At 36.6% G+C, this 18200-nt stretch overlaps 1 pseudogene; it reads left to right on the top strand.

The window, feature by feature from the left end:
• The first annotated feature begins 16043 nt into the window (after positions 1-16043).
• On the top strand, positions 16044-17837 carry LOC131918376 (large ribosomal subunit protein uL14-like; annotated as a pseudogene).
• The last annotated feature ends 363 nt before the right edge of the window (positions 17838-18200 follow it).

Genomic DNA, 18200 nt, shown 5'->3' with positions numbered 1-18200 from the left:
ATTCTGAAATAAAATTTTAACAAATATTATTTATTATTTATGATTTAAGAAAGCTTGTATTCATACTTTATTTTATGTGATGTTTTGTTTGAGTGTGTATACATGTACCTGGTGCCTGAAGACGCTAGAAGAGAGCATTGAACCCCTTGAGACCAGAGTTACAGTCCATTTTGGGGCACATGTAGGTTCTAGAAATTGAATTCAAGGACTCTGGAAGAGCAACCTATGTTCTCAAGCACTGAGGCATCTCTCCAGCCCCACATACAGATAGTTTTTTTGTCAACTTCTAATATCCATGAGTTTGGAAGTCTTATATTCTATTTTAAATCTATACTCATTATGTGTATACGATGTTACAGTTTCCCACAGTAGACAGCATCTCATGTCAATCAAATCTCAGATCCTCAGGAGAGCAGATTTTGGCCTCCCTGAAAAGCATTGCTGTAGCTATCATCACTTTATTTACCCTGAGTTCTTCCAAGCTTAAGGATTCGTAGGCAGTCTTTTGTTAACTGATCAGCATTAGCCATGATAACTTTCTAATGAGGATGAAGTCTCTCTGGACTCTCAGCTGTGTGATCATCAGACTTCCAGCTTTCCATTTCTCATCGTCCCAAGGCTTATTCTCTCTCACTTCTATATTTGTTAACCAGCAAAGCCCTGGGGTCCTATTACTGGCCTTCATTTTCAAAGCAGCCTTGCCTTCCCATTCACTTGTCATTTCTTTTCAAATAACTGTTTATTCTTGGATCTTCAGGGAATTCTCTTACTTTTCCTGAGTTCAATAATGCATGAAAAAGTCCCAATGTAAGTAGGTCTTTTCAGAAAGTGTTTTAAAATATTGAGCTCAGTCTAATGCTTTTTTTTAACATTTTGTAATAATAACAATGCATTGTTAAAAAAAACCTTTATAAAATTCTTGATTTAAAGTTAATTTAATTTAAAATTAACATCCTGTAATAAGTTGTCTTGCTTTGGGTTTTTATTGCTGTGAAGAGACACCATGACCACAGCAACTCTTATGAAGAAAACATTTAATTGAGGTGGCTTCCTTACAGTTTCAGAGGACTAGTCCATTATTATCATGGCAGGGAGCGTGGCATCATGCAGGCAGAGGTGGTGCTGGAGCTGAGAGTGCTGCATCTTGCAGGCAACAGGAAATCAACTGACTGTCACACTGAGTGAAGCTTGAGAAAAAGACTTCAAATCCTGCCCCCACAGTGACACACTTCCACCAGAAGATGTGGCCCAGATTAAAGGGTGTGCCCTCTAGCCTCTAGATCTGGATTAAAAGTATGTATCATCCTGCCTCCTCTAAGAAAACCACACTTCCTCCAACAAGGCCACACCTTCTAACAGGGCCACTCCCTATGAGCTTATGGGAGACAAAAACATTTATACTACCACATAGGTATTATTTTTCCTATATCACAAATATTGGAATTAGAAGGTGCCTTGAGGAAGCAATATCTGAATATTTATCACCCAATAAGTTATAGAAGTACCTAGGACATTGGAGTGGTGTTGAGATTTTCATAATTATTGAAATGTTTTTTGTCTTAATCCCAGCTTTTCTAATATACAATGAGAACTGAAAGGCCTCAGAGATGGCTCAGTGGTTTGGGGATTGCTGCAAAAGGATAAGAATCTGAACTCAGATGTCCAGAAGCCAGGAAAAAGCCAAGCACAATATCTGTAACACCATTGCAGACACTAGTAGATTCCAGGTGCTTACTGGTCAGTCAAACACCAGATGCAAGGTCTACGTTAAGTGAAAGACTTATAAAAGGAACAATAACATAAACCAGAGTGCTGTGGGATGGTCTGTATGTCAAATCTGTTGCTCTGATTGGTCAATAAATAAAACACTGATAGGCCAGTAGCCAGGCAGGAAGTATAGGTGGGACTAACAGAGAGGAGAATTAGAGAAAAGAGGAAGGGGGGGGACGGGAGGGGGCACGGGACTGCCAGCCGCTGCCATGACAAGCAGCATGTGAAGATGCTGGTAAGCCACAAGCCACGTGGCAAGGTATAGATTTATGGAAATGGGTTAATTTAAGATAGAAGAACAGTTAGCAAGAAGCCTGCCACGGCCATACAGTTTGTAAGCAATATAAGTCTCTGTGTTTACTTGGTTGGGTCTGAGCAGCTGTGGGACTGGCAGGTGACAGAGATTTGTCCTGTCTGTGGGCCAGGCAGGAAAACCCTAGCTACACCAGAGGTTGATGTTTTCATACATGCAGGTACAGGTAAGTGCACCCATTAGAATTTCAAGTTGACAATGACATTCCCTTAGAGCTCTGGATTTAACCAATATGCAGTACTTGTGCCTGTAGAACCTTACGGTTTGCTGCATACGTGCAGAAAACTATTACATTAAGAGGGTTTATGGTCCCATTTCCATCCCTTATATGCTTCTCCCTAAATTTCTGTGCCTCTTTTTATGGCTTCTCATTTAAACTCCAAACTTTCTGGAATAACACATCTATCTGAAAATCAAAATGTATGGCAGTCTGGTTTTAAGTTTTTCTTCTTTTTACTGCTCACATTGTTACCTGAAATGTTTATACTCTGGCTGATAATTTCTCTCCAATGGATTCAGTGAAACCCACCTACAGAGATGGACTATTTCCTCCCCAAAATATTAGTATGCCAGAAATAATAATTTTAAACATAATAGAAGAATTAATGATAGAATAAAGTACTAATAGATTTAGAATTTTATGAAGCTAGTGAGGTTTTATAGTAGATTATAGGTTATAAATAAATGATGTCTTCTGTTTATGACATGGCCCTTGTATTCATGAGCTCACAGCTGGTGCGGTTATTCTCATAAGATCGATCTATGGAAAATTCTCGCATGGATGGGGAGGAGGCTCATGAAACTCCACCCCAGCAGAGAAGTTATTGACAAGTGATGGATTCTTGGACAGAGAGAATCATTTTTCTTTGGGGTTGTGTCTATAGGTAAACTGTGAGTAGTTCTAAGAAATGGTTTCCCAGCTAGTGCACACATATGGGCAGAACTAATTGGACTCAGTGGATTCCGCAAAAAGTAATAGAAGTGAATGATGTTGGTATGGGGATATCTGGAGGGTCTTGGGGGAGGTAGAGGGTATGTGTAGTGTAAATGACCAAAATTTAATGTATAGGGGTAAATAATTAAAAATACATACTCACAAAATGTTTCATTTTCTTGACTCTGCCTTGCATGCCATGTTTTCCTCTTATAATTTAATTTTGTTTAACTGATGCATAAAAGCATAACCTTGTACATATTTATGGGATGAGTTTATTTTCTTATCTTTCACCTAGTTGGTCTCATAGGTCTGCCAGCAAAGCACCCCCCAAAAGGTGCAGTTGTTTGGGGGATGAAGCTCGGTAGAAAAGGAGGAAGCAGTGTCTACAAGCTGTGTTACACAAGAGTCAACATCTCATTTTCTGTCATTAGGTGGTTCCACTCTAATGCTGTTACCCACCTCTGTGAGTAATCGTAGGAGTCTAAATGAAAACACAAGCCCGGGGAATCAATTCACAAGTTCACCCGGCTTGACTCTTAAATCTAAATCGGCACCAGTAGAACACTACAAAAAGAACCCCCCATAGCTAACCTTGCTTATAAAGATGAGAGGATCCAGAGAAATACAGTCAAAAGAAAAACACTTGTTGGCAGTTACAGTTGTGCCAAAGTCATATCTGATGAGAGTGATTTGTATTACTCTCTCCCAAACTTTCAAAAGGTAGCAGACTGGATTGCTACCATACTGGCCAAATTGTCATTAGATATATGGGTCTCAGGTTTATGGAGGAAATTTATTCATTTCTAGCTGATTCCAACAATAAAGTTGCTTCTTTCCAGTAATTATCATGGGAAAGTCATTTATAGGAATAAAAGAACTTTTAGAAATGTTTGCCATATGGAAAATTAAATTTATGTATTTTTATCTCACACCATGTAACTGAGATTAATTACATTTTCATATTTAAATTTTAATTTCATAGGCGAATCATGATTTACAAATGCCCATGTGAAATTCAAGAAGCTATTTGTAGCAATATTTAGTAATTAATAGGAAGGTGTACAAAAGATAATATTTGCTATCTAGCCCTAGAACATTCTCTTTACAGGCTTCAGAATAATTCTTTAATATTTTATCCCTCCATAAACTCACCTATTTAGTTTTTATATATGATCAAATTTATTTTTTCTGGATTTCAAAATAAAGCCATTCACAAAGAGTGCTAAATATTTCTTTCACTTATTCTTGACAAGTTGTTAATATTTACCCATGAGGCAATCCTTGGGGAGCAAAACTCACATCTAAAATCACTTTCTTGCTCATCTTGGACCTGTGGGATACATTCAAAATACGATTTCTAAATACCATAAGAGGTGAACTGGAGGTGCTTTATTGTTTTACAATGGGCAGTGAGATTTTAAATTTCATTTTCTGAATTCTGAATTTATTTATCATTTGACATATGTTATGAAAAAGCTGTCAGGGTCTTGCTTTCTAACTGTGAATCTTCAAGATTAAGCCAAAGATATATGCTTGAGATAGAGTTTGATTCTATTGTCTAATGATGTCTAATAACTCTTCTAAGTAAACTGATAAAACAGATCAATTTTATAAAATATTTATGCATTTTTGTCAGAGAGATATGTTATGAGTAAAGGGCTTGAGCAAGCAGTCTGTTCTTCACATATTAAGTCAGGGAAATATCTATTGTTCAGTGCTGAATAGACAATGGGAAAGACCTGCGCATTCTGCCCGGTGAGATGGAGGGTAATAACAGTTTTAATACTTTTACCTGTTTTCCAACAACTGCTGAAAATAGAAATACAAACTACCCCTTCTTCCATCTCAAAGGATGTGTGGTTTTAGAATGATTTATAGAGGTGTTTTTCTTTCTTTCTTTTTTTTAAAGCATTTCTTAGTGTGCTACTTGACAAAAATAAAACAGTCACAAATCACCCCAGGATTCAACAGTGTGTGGAGTCCTCAAGTGGACCCACCTTTCTTCCCTTTTCTCCTTTTCTTTTTTTTTTAAAGAGAGAGAGAGAGAGAGAGAGAGAGAGAGAGAGAGAGAGAGAGAGAGAGAGAGAGAGAGAGAGAGTGTAAAGGCACTTCCAAACACCTCAGAGCTAAGAAAAGTTTGAACTGCAGTTTGAAAGAACACATTATGTAACCAGGGTCCATGGTGCAAATATATATATTGTGCTTTTGTTTGTTGGTTTGTTCATGGCATTCATTTAGTTTATTTCACTGAGAAAATAATTTCTTGCATGTTATTTATTGATGTATCTAAATTGCCAATGTATCTGGGATTATTATGCACTCACTTAATGCTTAATGTCATGCCAGGTAACAAAACAATTGCTAGATTCCTTGTGTCATGAAGGAAGATGAAATTCTCACCAAGTCTTCTCAGAATTAAGGACATAGATATAACACCTGTCCAAAAAAAAAAAAAAAAACTATACAGGAAAATACTGAGTGCTCTGACAGGGTCTAGCATGGAAATGCAGTTTAGATGGGGAGTCTAAAAATATCTTGATAAAGTGCTAAGTTGATATTTTAAGGACAGTCTATTCAGATAAATTTGGAGAATAGAGTTTACCCACACTAGAGAACTAAACCTGTTAATGTCTAGCCAACAATACTAGGTTTGGATTAAGGGATTAAAATTTCAATATAGCTGAAATGATTTGTAGAAGGTAGCTAGTAGTTGTATTGTGGAGGGCCTCAGAGTTTGTGTTAAGATGTTTTGATTTTCTTTTGAAGATTTATTTTATTTTTAATTATGTGTATGTATGGGGGAGGGGGGTTGTGTGATCATGAGTGCATATACCACAGAAGCCAGAAGTGTCTGACCTCCTGGAGCAGGAATTTGAAACAGTTGTGAGCCTCCTAATAAGGCTACTGGGAATTGAACTTCAGTCCCCTGGCATACCAGGACATGCTTACCTGTCGAATCATCTCTCCAGCACCAAGAAGTCTTTGTTTTATTTTAGGAAATGGGGAAACAATTAGCATCCCAAATGGTGACTTAAAGTAACTGAATTTATAGTTTGGATTTCTGAATGCAGATTCAAGGAACAGATGCAAGTGAGCAAGAGAGATGATAACGAGCCAAATGGGAGTATACACAACTGCCCCTACTCCAATCTAGAGTAGTCCCTTCTTAGTCACAGAATTCTCATACTCTCAGACCCACAGTGGATGTATGACTCTGTGAATAGTTCCAAAGAAATGCAGACTACATTTTGCTTATTCATTAATGCTTATGGTAAATTCAAAATTATAAATTAGGAACTGGAAGAAATTAACAATAATAAACAATAGTAAATTATGGTAATGACTACATTAAGTAATGTAAATGCCGCATGAACACAAACACTGAAAATCTGCAATATTTCAAAACTAGATTGCCGGTTAGAGACTGACAAATAGATAGCATATACAGGATAGACACTATGGAAAAAGAGGTGATTCGCATCCATAGTGGGGTATAGAATTGTGCGAGTTTCCATCTACAACTTAAAGAGTATGCTACTGATGAGTTACTTATTTCTACAACTTTCCAATAAAAGTTTTTGGACCCCAATAGGTCACAGGCCACTAAAGTCACAAAGATAAAACTGTTTATGAAAAGTGCTACTGTAACAGGCTAAGCTAGATAACTATTATGAGAATGTGTAGAAACACATATCTTTTAAACACTAAACACTCTTTCTAAATGTGTCACTGTTGTTTCTTTGAGAATTCCATACCATGTATTTAACAATATTCTTATTTTCTCTAAACTCTTCCCAGATTTCCCCCTTCCCTACCCAACCAACATTTTGCCTGCTTTTGCTTTTTTTCACTCATCAAATTCAATTTGTGCTGCCCATATTTCATGGAGGTGAGGTCTTCCACAGGAGCTTGGTCACCTTACCAGAGGCAACATTCTTTCAAAATTAAATAAATAAGAGCAGCCAACTCTTCCTTCCCAGAAGCTGTCAGTTACCAGTAGTTCATCCATTAGGGATGAGACATCATGGCTTCCTTCTTTCATGGGGCTTGTGCATGTTATTACATGTACTGTGAGTTCATATGTGCAACTTCAATGTTGTCTCTGGAAGATGCTGGTTTTTTTCATATTTTTTCACTCTCTCTAGCTCCTACAGCCTTTTGCCTCCTCTTCTACAATGATCCCTAAGTCTGGGAGGAAGCGTTATATGTAGTACAGCTGTTTCATTTAGGCCTGAGCATTTTGCAATCTCTTATTCTTTCCTTCTTGGCCCATTGTGGGTGTCTGTCTTAATAACATCTACTTCAGACACTATGCATTCTTTCCAAAATAAATTGTATCCCTGTGTTGGAGATTGAATGCAGGGTCTTGTGTGTGATAGTAGTACATCTGAGTCATAGTCTGAGCCCTCAGAACTTCATATTATTCAATAATGTATACAACACAATGAAAAACTAAATAATTATGATTACATACTATAAGGTGGATGGAAAACACCAAGTTGGAAAGGAACAATTGCATTTGACTTCAGGTATTAATGTTAATAGTGTATCTTTATTTTGAGAAAAATGCTGAGCTTCATTGTTATTCACATTAACTGAAAGAGTATAAGAAAACTCCAGATGACTGAACAGCATCACTTACTATATTATGATGTCTCCACATCAAGGGATCAATGGATAACAAAGTATCTATTTGCTTTAGTAGAACAGTAGTTTTTACCATTTGTGGGTAAGTCACAGATGGGAAAAACATTTAAGATGAACACAATGTAACCTTTCCAGAAAACCAGTCAAGGTGTTTGCCATTTCTCCAGGATAGGAACTAGAGCACTGAGCAAAAAATATGAAAACTCAGTATTTTGTGATGGAGGCAGTTTGAGTTCCAAATCAAAATACTGTGCCTACTTGGTGGAGAGATTAGACTCAGAAAATTTGACTAAGCTTAGCACTTCACAAAGAAGCAAAAATAAGCACACCAGGAACACTTTTCCAATGTAGGACACCTAAGAATCTCAGAGCTAAAGAAATTCCACTAAAGATGGCTCCAACAATGTGAAAAGTAACAGGACAAATGAGACAGACAAAACCACACATCAGATGAGTAAGCTATCACTACACTGTCTTCACTGGTGAAAAGGCAGGACCTAGAAGCAAAGTGCAACTGTCTTAGGATGTCAGGATTAAAAAACAGAAGTCAACAGCTCAGATATTTTAAAGGAGAGGAATACAGAATGAAAATCAATCAAAATGTCTTAGAAAGAAAAAAATAATAATGGAAAGTTTCCAGATAGGAAAATATGCATTGAAACGTACACGAATCAATCACTTATGTTCAAGTGTATGTGGGATAGAAAGATGGATACAGCACAGGAGAGAAGGAAGAAGAGAATGACTCATCTCTAATAGCAGATACCAAAAAAGATTAGTGCAGATGGGCCAGGGGGAAGTAATGAAACCGCCTGAGAATTTTCAGAATTGAACTGATGAGTCTGTAGATTGAAAGAGGATGTGGAGGCCTGGGTAGAATAAGAAAGACGTCAAGAGCATTGAACAGTTATTTTCAGACCATAAGACAAAGAAGAAAACTGAAAAGAAGGAATGAAATCATCCAGAAACAAAACACACATTGGCAGCTGGTTTCTCATTTACAAATACAATTCAGGAAAACTGGGAGTGGAAATCTTCAAAACATCGAGAAAAAGAATTGGGAAGCCAAGTCAAACTAATGGATGTATCATTTAAGATTGAGGCAGCTTAACAATGTTTTAAAGAATAAAGTGGTTAAGAAAGCTCATTATTTAACTATTTTATAGTGAAAAGTTTAAATTGAGGGGGGCTCACTACAATGAGAGTTGGAATAAAACTTGTTTTACAGTATAAACAAGTGGGACTGATGAAATTGCCACAAGGAGACGTTAAGGACATTTAAATGCACAGGGGTAAGTAAAGAAGCCACTATCAAAAGTCTGCACACTGTATATTTGATTGCAGTTTAATGATGTCCTAAAAAGGTGAAACTATGGAGACAAGAGAAGGATCAGTGTTACAATGGATTCGGAGGTGAAAGGGAAGAAGGGTTCATCAGCTAATACACAGGCGATCCTTAATGAAACATTTGCAACTAGTATTATGTTGTGTATGGACGTCAATGGCAGTATATGACGTTATAAGTTTGTCTCAATCTATGAACGTGGCCTGTCAATAGAAATACTAATTTGATGAGTTTGAACTGTTTAGGAGGCCCCCAGGCACTGGGACCGGTACCTGTGCTTGGTGCATGAGCTGGCTTTTTGGAGCCTGCGGCCGATGCTGAGACACTTTGCTCAGCCTTCGTGCAGGGAGGAGGGGACTGGATCTGCCTCAACTGAATCTACCAGGCTGGGCTGAATCCCCAGGGGAGACCTTGCCTTGGAGGAGGTGGGAATGGGGAGTAGATTGGGGGTGGGAGGCTGGGGGATGGGAGGAGGGAGAACAGGGGAATCCATGGCTGATATGTAAAATTAAATTAATTACAACATAAAAATATTTATTAAGTTAATGTTGAAAATGATAATTCTTCATGTGTTTTATGTTAGTTTTTTTTTTTTTGGATAGCAAAGGTATTGAAAGTAGTGTAATGAGATACTTGATATAAGGAGTTCATATATAAATGTTGCTTTTGCTCCCTGCAACAGCAATTCATCACCATATAAGTCAACCTTTTCCTTATGGTTCTGCTGTATCTCATTACAAAAAAAAAAATCTCTTATTATAATTTATAGTGATTTTCTTCTGTAAAGTAATATTCATGCCAATATAACTTCTCAGTATTTATAACGTTGTATTGTAGGCAATGAACAAGGAAAAGAAGAAAGCATCACTTCACAACTTGGACAAATATTAAAAACTTCTGACTGGAAAAAAATATTTATTAAAAAAAAGAAATACTCATGCAGACTGTAAAATTTAGTTAATCATGATCCCACATTTGCTCACTAGTTATAACAACTCTATCAAACTATTGCAAGATGTTAACAGTAAAGGAAACAGTTTAAGGAAAATCAGCATGGGGATTGCTGGAGTTGATGTATGGAAACTGTTTTTATATTTGCTACCTTGTTCATTAAGAAAAAAAAATGTGTGTTTTAAAAAAATATCAAGCATTTTTAAAGGCTAAAATATTTAACTAGATTAAAAGAAAAATTAAACATTGTAGCTAGAGTTTTCCTGCTTGGCCCACAGTCAGGACAAATCTCTCTCACCTGCCAGTCCCACAGCCGCTCAGACCCAACCAAGTAAACACAGAGACTTATATTGCTTACAAACTGTATGGCTGTGGCAGGCTTCTTGCTAACTGTTCTTATATCTTAAATTAATCCATTTCTATTAATCTATACCTTGTCATGTGGCTTGTGGCTTACCAGCATCTTCACATGCTGTTTGTCATCCTGGTGGCTGGCAGTGTCTCTCTGACTCAGCCTTCCACTTCCCAGCTTTATTCTCCTCCTTGTCCCGCCTATACTTCCTGCCTAGCCACTGGCCAATCAGTCTTTTATTTATTGACCAATCAGAGCAACACATTTGCCATACAGAACATCCCAGAGCAAAACATTATGATAGCTTTCTATATTTTGGAAAGTAGAGGTGTTTTGCTGATTTGTTTTAAGCTAGTTTCATAATGTAGCCCAAGCTGGCCTTGAGCTGATCTCTTAACCCTCCTGCCTCAGCCACCTGAGTGCTGGATTTCAGAAGGCACAGCACCACACTGCTTCAGCTCTGATGATGCTTTTAAGGTCAGAAACAAACATTATAACAGTACATTTGAATGCAAAAGCAATGAAAATTATGTACTGACAATAAATATGTGTGAACAAAAGATAATGAAAACCAATAGATGATTGTCCTCATTTCTTTTCCTGTTGTTGCGTTAAAAGACTCTGAAAAAAGCAATTTAAAGACATCAATGTATATGTAAATCACACATCAAAAGTTGCAAAACAAAAAAATCATTAAATCAGTAAAGATATATTACATATATCCGTACACATGTGTAAATTTCTTTTTTATATTAATTTTATTTTTTGAGTCAGTTTCACTGTTGGCTTATAATTTACTATGCAGGCCAGGCTGACCTCAAACTTTCCACAGTCCTGCCTCTGATTTCCAAGTGTTGGGATTATAAATGTGAGCCACCATGTCCAGCTCAAGATATATTTTAAATAGATGTATTCCTATTTATTTTAATGGAATCTTATTTCATCAAATTACTTAACTCAATTGATAAGCAAATGTCAAACACCTCATATTCCTGAATAATTCTCAATCAAGCTTTAAAAGCTTATTTTCATATAATAATACATCGATTTCCTATTATTATAATTAAAACTCTAGAAATCATCGCTTAGAATCTTTTTTTTTTTTTTTTTTCGGTTTTTCGAGGCAGGGTTTCTCTGTGTAGTTTTGCACCTTTCCTGGAACTCACTTGGTAGCCCAGGCTGGCGAACTCACAGAGATCCGCCTGCCTCTGCCTCCCGAGTGCTGGGATTAAAGGCGTGTGCCACCACCACCCGGCGAATCTTAATACTTGTAGAAGCAGCGAAGACTGAGATTTACTACATAAATCATACAGAATCAGCCCAGTGAGATAGACATTTTTCTTCCCTACTGTTGAAAAGTATTATAACAAATGTATGATATTTTCAGAATATATTATTGGAGAAAAAAGCCATTGAAAACAGAATATAAACATGTAAAAGTAACTTAAATTTACAAATGCCTTATTATAATATTCTGGGAAAGTATACTCTATACTCTTCTTAAAAATCTTACAAAACAGACAACATTGATTACAAATATTGATCATAAGGTTTATACCTTATGATATAAATACAAAAATATAAAAATATAAAAATAAAACAATTCATGTTAATGTTTACATGTGATTAGTAGATTTTTTGGGGGGGGGTTGAGACAGGGTTTCTCTGTGTAGCTTTGCACCTTTCCTGGAACTCACTTGGTAGCCCAGGCTGGCCTAGATCTCACAGAGATCCCCCTGTCTCTGCCTCCTGAGTGCTGGGATTAAAGGCGTGAGCCACCACCGCCCGGCTAGATATTGTTTTTACCAAGGTAAGATATAAACATGTTCAGATGACCAATAAACCCACTCTCTAAAAATATGCTTTCTATGGAAAAAAATGAATATTTTCAGTATGGTATCATCACCAATGGAATAAATACAAGAATGTCTATTTTCACATATTTCTAATAAATGAGCTTTTACTGAAGAATTTTATCTCTGCAAACATCCGTCTATTCACCCATCCACTCATCTAATCATTGATTTATCTGTTTGTTGAACAAGTGTTTGGTCAGAGCCCATAATCATTATGACATAATGTGTAAGGAACAGAGTAGACACATAAAGGAGTCATGCAGCTGAGTGGACCTTAATTATTCAGGTTTCTTTAACTTTCAAGAGACAGAAAAGTACCTAAGAACTACTTAAGGACAAGGTTAAGAGTGTAGCTCATGCATCACAAGGACACCTATCCTGTGTGAAGTCTTACTGTGTGTCAATGTGACTAGTGCAGAAGATGCTCAGGTCAAATAAAACTTTGGGGTGTTTCAATGATAGTTGAAGTTGGACTAAAGACATCTGGGCTTACCAAGGGGTGGCCGTTTGTGTATCAACAAAAGAAACAGAAAACAAGGTGAGCAGCACTAGTTCTCTCCTTTTCAGCAGTGTGATTCATCCTCTCCTTAACTCTGAAACCGGAACATCTGACCACTGAGCCCTGGGGCACTATCACTCACATTAGTGATTTACACCCGTGTGCCTCCCACCTCCAACCTCCTTCAGGTTCCTGCGTTTGAACTGCCTTGTACCACAGGCTCCCGTGGTCATCAGTTTACAAATGTTGGCAGGGAACTTCCCAGATTCACAAAGGACTCCATGCAATTCTTCATAATTCCTCATGGTTGTCATGATACCTGCTGGGAGACGGAAATCAGTTTTGTCAGTGAGGTGTTACAGTGTAAATCAACTACATTCCAAGATAGGTCTCAAGCTCAGGAGTAGCTGGCCAACATAAAAATGCTCTGTATTTTTTATGTGCTTTTTTGTATTTTTTGTTTTGTTGTTTTTTGTTTGTTCTGATTTTCATTTTTTTTTTTTGAGAGAGAGAGAGAGAACCTGAGATTGGTTAGAGTGGGAGGTGGGGAGACAGAAGGAATTGGGGGAGGGAAAGAAGATGATTGAAATATATTATATGAAAAAATTATTTAAAAAAGAAAAAATACATGTCTGTGCCTTTGAGTGCTCTCTCTCTATATATATATTTTATATAATGATATATTCACATATATTTATATCTGTAATTATACATATATAAATTATATAAATGTTATTTATATATTTAAATTATATAAACTTGTTTTCATCTATGTTTATGACTATGTTTATGTTTAAATTAATATAAATTCTATTTTAGCTGTAAACAGTATATATAGCAAATTTATATACAGCATATAAATTACATATATGTAATACATGTCTTACATACTGAATAGAATATACTATATATGTATGATAGTTTGTTTTCTACTGCTGTGGCCAAAAGCAAATTGGAGAGAAAAGGATTTTGTGGTTGATATATTGTGTACCCTAATAAACTTATCTGGGTGTCAGAGAACAGAACAGCCACTAGGTTAGATATAGAGGCCAGGCACTGGTGGCATACACCTTTATTCCCAGCACTTGAGATCTCAAGTCTTTGCTTGGGAAGCACACATGCCTTTAATCCCAGGAAGAGATGGCAGGAAGCAGAAAGGTATATAAGGTATGAGGACCAGGAACTAGAAGCTTTTTAGCAGCAGTTCAGCTGAGATCTATTCCAGTGAGATGTCAGAGGCTTTCAGTCCCAGGATTCATGGAAACAGAATTGGATGAGGAGTTCTCGAAGTGAGGTTGGCTGTGGCTTGTTCTGTTTCTGTGATCTTTCAGAGTTCACCCCAGTATCTGACTCTGTTTTTTTTTTTTAATTAACAAGACTGTTTAGCAATTCATGTTACAGGATTTATTTGTTTTAACACTTCCACATGATAGTCAGTCACTGAGACTTCATCGTCAGGGCAGGAACCTGGAGGCAGGAACCGATGCAAAGGCCATGGAAGGATGTTACTTACTGTTTTGCTTTCTGACTGACACTCAACTATCTTAAATTGGAAGACCCTTCCTAACTGAAGGACCACAGTTGCCTGGGCTCTTCTCCATTGATCATTAATCCAGAGAATGACCCAGAGATTTTCCTATAGGCCAATCTAATGGAGGCATTTTTTGTTTGTTTTTCCTTCTTCCTAGAAGATTCTAGCTTCTGTCAAGTTGACAAAAACTTACTGGCACAATGATAGATAATATAATAATATAATATAACATAATATAATATGTTATATTCAGTATGTAATGTTGTGTACTATTTATAATTACATTATTTATATAAATATTTACACATAATATGGATGCAACTGAATAAAATGTCAGTTGGAACATATCTATTGAAAAATATTCCTGAATTCATGAAGATTGCATTTCAGCAGTAAGTAGAAGTTACTTTGTCTCCATTTCACTCTTTCACTTTGAATAAATATGTCTTCATGTATACACAATGATACTAGTAGCTCATTAAACAAAGCCATTGGTTTAGCACTTCATGTGGAAATGCGGTGTGTCCCCTATCATTTTGTTAGAAAGATCCCTGAGTGGGCCCGGCGATCCTGAGCTGTCATAGGCCCAAAGGGTGTGTTTGATTCTGTGGGCGGCCAGTAAAGAGCTACCTGAGGAATCTAGAGGGAAGAGACTCTGATGCTTGATGTCATTGCTCAGGGAGAAATGTCCATCTCCTAAGTGAGAGCAAAGAGGTATTCTGCATTGCAATCCTCATTATTCATTCCAACTTCCTGTTTATAACAGCTGAGAAAAAGAAAGATTTTCTTTATCCTTTATCCATGTTCAGTGAAGGTACTGAGCATGAGCCAAATCTTCACGTAGAATCTATAAGACAGAATTTGGAAAGATAAAGTAAGAAAACAAGATAACTTCATGTAATTTTAGGGTGTTCCTGCTGGTGAAAATTGTCAGTAAAGTAAATTTCCATTTCCCTTCTCTGGTTTACCATGAGGCAGTGGTTGATATGTCTTTTTTTCCTAATGAAGATCGGGATTGGAGGGAGGCCTCAACGTGGGCAGTCTCTCCAGTTTTCATTTCTGCTGTGTTTTACTGGCCTTCTGGATGGTGGAGCTTAGGGTCAACCCTTCAGTAACTTCAGTAACTTTTATTCACTTAATTCCTTTATGATGAAAATGTTTACTGTAGTATCTCTTACCTCAGATATCCCATATACTTTATTTTTTCTGGCATAGATGGTCTCAGGATTATATTAGAGATTGAAGGTACTTTATGGACAGTGGTGATTTTACCATGCAGTGGCCATGAGTAACAAAGACATGTGAATTATGAATAGCACAATTCTAAATTTCGTTATTGGGACTTCACTTACTTATAGAACATGAATCTGTTAAATTAAGTCCTTTGGTTTCTCTTGTTCTTAAATCATTGCAGATTTAATAGCGGAAGTAAAGTAATGCATTTGTAATTTTACTGTATCCCTACCAGATAGTCAAGATAACATTTTTTGATGTAAGTGTAATGCTTCCTAAGTTGTCAGTCAGATTCTTCAAATCATACTAAAAAATTCCAATGAAACAATTGAATTTCCTGGTATAAAAAAACCAAACCAAAACAAAACAAAAAACAACAAAAAAACCCAAACAAACAAACAAACAAAAACCACACACACACACACACACACACACACACACACACACACACACACACACAACTGGAGATTAGATCAACAGCCCGAGTTCAGAGTCCCCTAACTGTACCTAAGCAAATGCTGCTTTGGGTATTTTTCAGATAATTGCTTCAGCCAAGCTAATTAAAGTGAGAGGTACACTAAAGATCAATTTCTAATCATTTCCACGATAATGGGTCCACATTCCCTCATTCAGGATATGCAGATGAAGACCAAGAAGAACTTGAGAAGAGTAATAACTTGTGAAGGGCAAATGCACAGAAGAATCTGCATTTTATAGATAAGTCAAACCAATGCTCATGTTTTGAAAACACTTTATTTAAAGTCTGTTTACTTACAATGTGGGAAAGTTACTTGTCATCTTTCTTCTTCTTTTTACTTTGTTTTTTTCCTGTAAATAGAAGAGCAGTATCTTTAACACAACCCATGGTTACAACCTTCTGCCCTCTTGTCTTTGTAAAATACATGGTGTGGGACCTTGAAATCCATGATGAATACCTCTGGTAGCCCATTGGTAAAGGTTATTTTTTTTATTTAGTTTAGGAGAGATGATATAAAAGTCCACAGTGTGAATATGTATCTTGACAGTTTGTTGAGTTTTAATTTATATACTGTAGAATTTATTTTTATGGTGTACAGTTTAGTAACTTTTAACTTAAAAGGTTGTACATCAGTGACTAGGATGACATTTTGTAATATTTCATCATCCACCTTCAAAATCATACTGAATAACATCACCCCATTTCTCCCCACTACAGCCCAGGGAAATCATCAGTCTGTATTCTGTCCATTTGGGTTTGCCTATACTGGTAATTTCCTAGGAATGGGATCATACACTCTGGTCAGTCACATGTGAATTATTTCAGCACAGTGTTTTTAAAACTCACCAATGCTCTAGTTCGAATCAATACTTCATTTCTTTTTATGACTTCATAAGATTCCACGAGATAGATAGATATGTGGAACCTTATTCATGTTCTGGTTAGTTGTTCCATAACTTTTCATCTCATTCCTTTTCATGCTTTTGTCTTTTGTGTTTTATTTCCAGACAGATCTTTGTCCAATGTTTCACATCATGCTTGGATTAACCAACAACATACCGAGGGGATTCTCTGCTTATGGCTTGATTATTCCATCTTTTTACACCAATATCACACAGAATGACATATCATTAATGAGTAAAATATCTTTGAATTGTAAAGAAAGATTTTTTTTTTGCAGAATCATTGTGTGTATGTGATTATTTTCTTTCACATACTTTATGTCTTCTGAAAATTTCAACATATTTTATGTCTTCTTTCCCCTTTCCTAATTTATTTTCAATTGATTTGAACTTGGTTGAATTCACGTCAGTTCACAGAGTCCAATGATGGCAGCTGTGTAGTTCAGCATTTCTCATCTACTCACAACACTTCAAAGGTTTCTTTCTATTATTGTTTGAATTATGTTTCTAGAAAGGATTCTATATTTCTGCAGGGTTATTTGCAGTATTTGTTCAGACTATTATAAGAGAATTACCAAAAGTAAGGTAGTTATAAACCAAAAATACTTTCCTAACTCTTTCTGGGCACTCAAGATCTTGAAGCAAGGACATGTTGCGTCATCTGGAGTGAAATTTTGTTTTTCCTTGGATCTTCTAATAAAAGCTGTGATCAGCTGTGCTCACAATTCTGTAGCAAAAAAAAAATGCATATCATCTCTGTGAAGGGAGTCAAGGGGCAGCTGAACAGACTTATTGCTGTTGTTGTGGGCAACATGTTGATGGCCACAGTTAAGAAAAACAGACCAAAATTAAGAAAAGAACAGTGGTAATTTGACAACATTTTTCTTTTATTTTGAAGATGATGCAGGAATCATAGTAAAAAATAAAGGCAAGATAAATAGTTCTTTTATCACAGGTCCAGTTGCAAAAAACTGTGCAGACTTGTGGCTCAGAATTGTATTCGATGCAGGCAGTGCATCATGACACTCCAGTGTATTTGTAAGACATATTCATTAAAAAGTCTGTGCACAAAAACATATATAAAAAAGCAAATATACACTTCTTGCATTTCTGGAGGATTGTAGTCCGAGGTTAGGATGGCAGCATGGCTCACTTTTTGGTGTGGTCTGTGTCTCTGTTTTCAAAGCTACTGCCTTATTTATGCTGCTCACATGACGTGGAGAGAGGGAGAGAGAATAGAGCAGGAGAAAGGTGGAAAGAAAGAAAGTAGTAGAGGATGAATGGAGGGAGGAGAGGGAAGGGAGAGGAGAGAGAAAAATCACATTATTTATATGAGTATTGGTTCTATGAAAGATCCACCCTAGTGGCATGATACATCGTAGGGCC

Source organism: Peromyscus eremicus, chromosome 8b (genome assembly GCF_949786415.1).
Source record: "Peromyscus eremicus chromosome 8b, PerEre_H2_v1, whole genome shotgun sequence".
NCBI classification, from domain to species: Eukaryota; Metazoa; Chordata; class Mammalia; order Rodentia; family Cricetidae; genus Peromyscus; species Peromyscus eremicus.
This window is presented reverse-complemented; position numbering and strand designations above follow the sequence as displayed.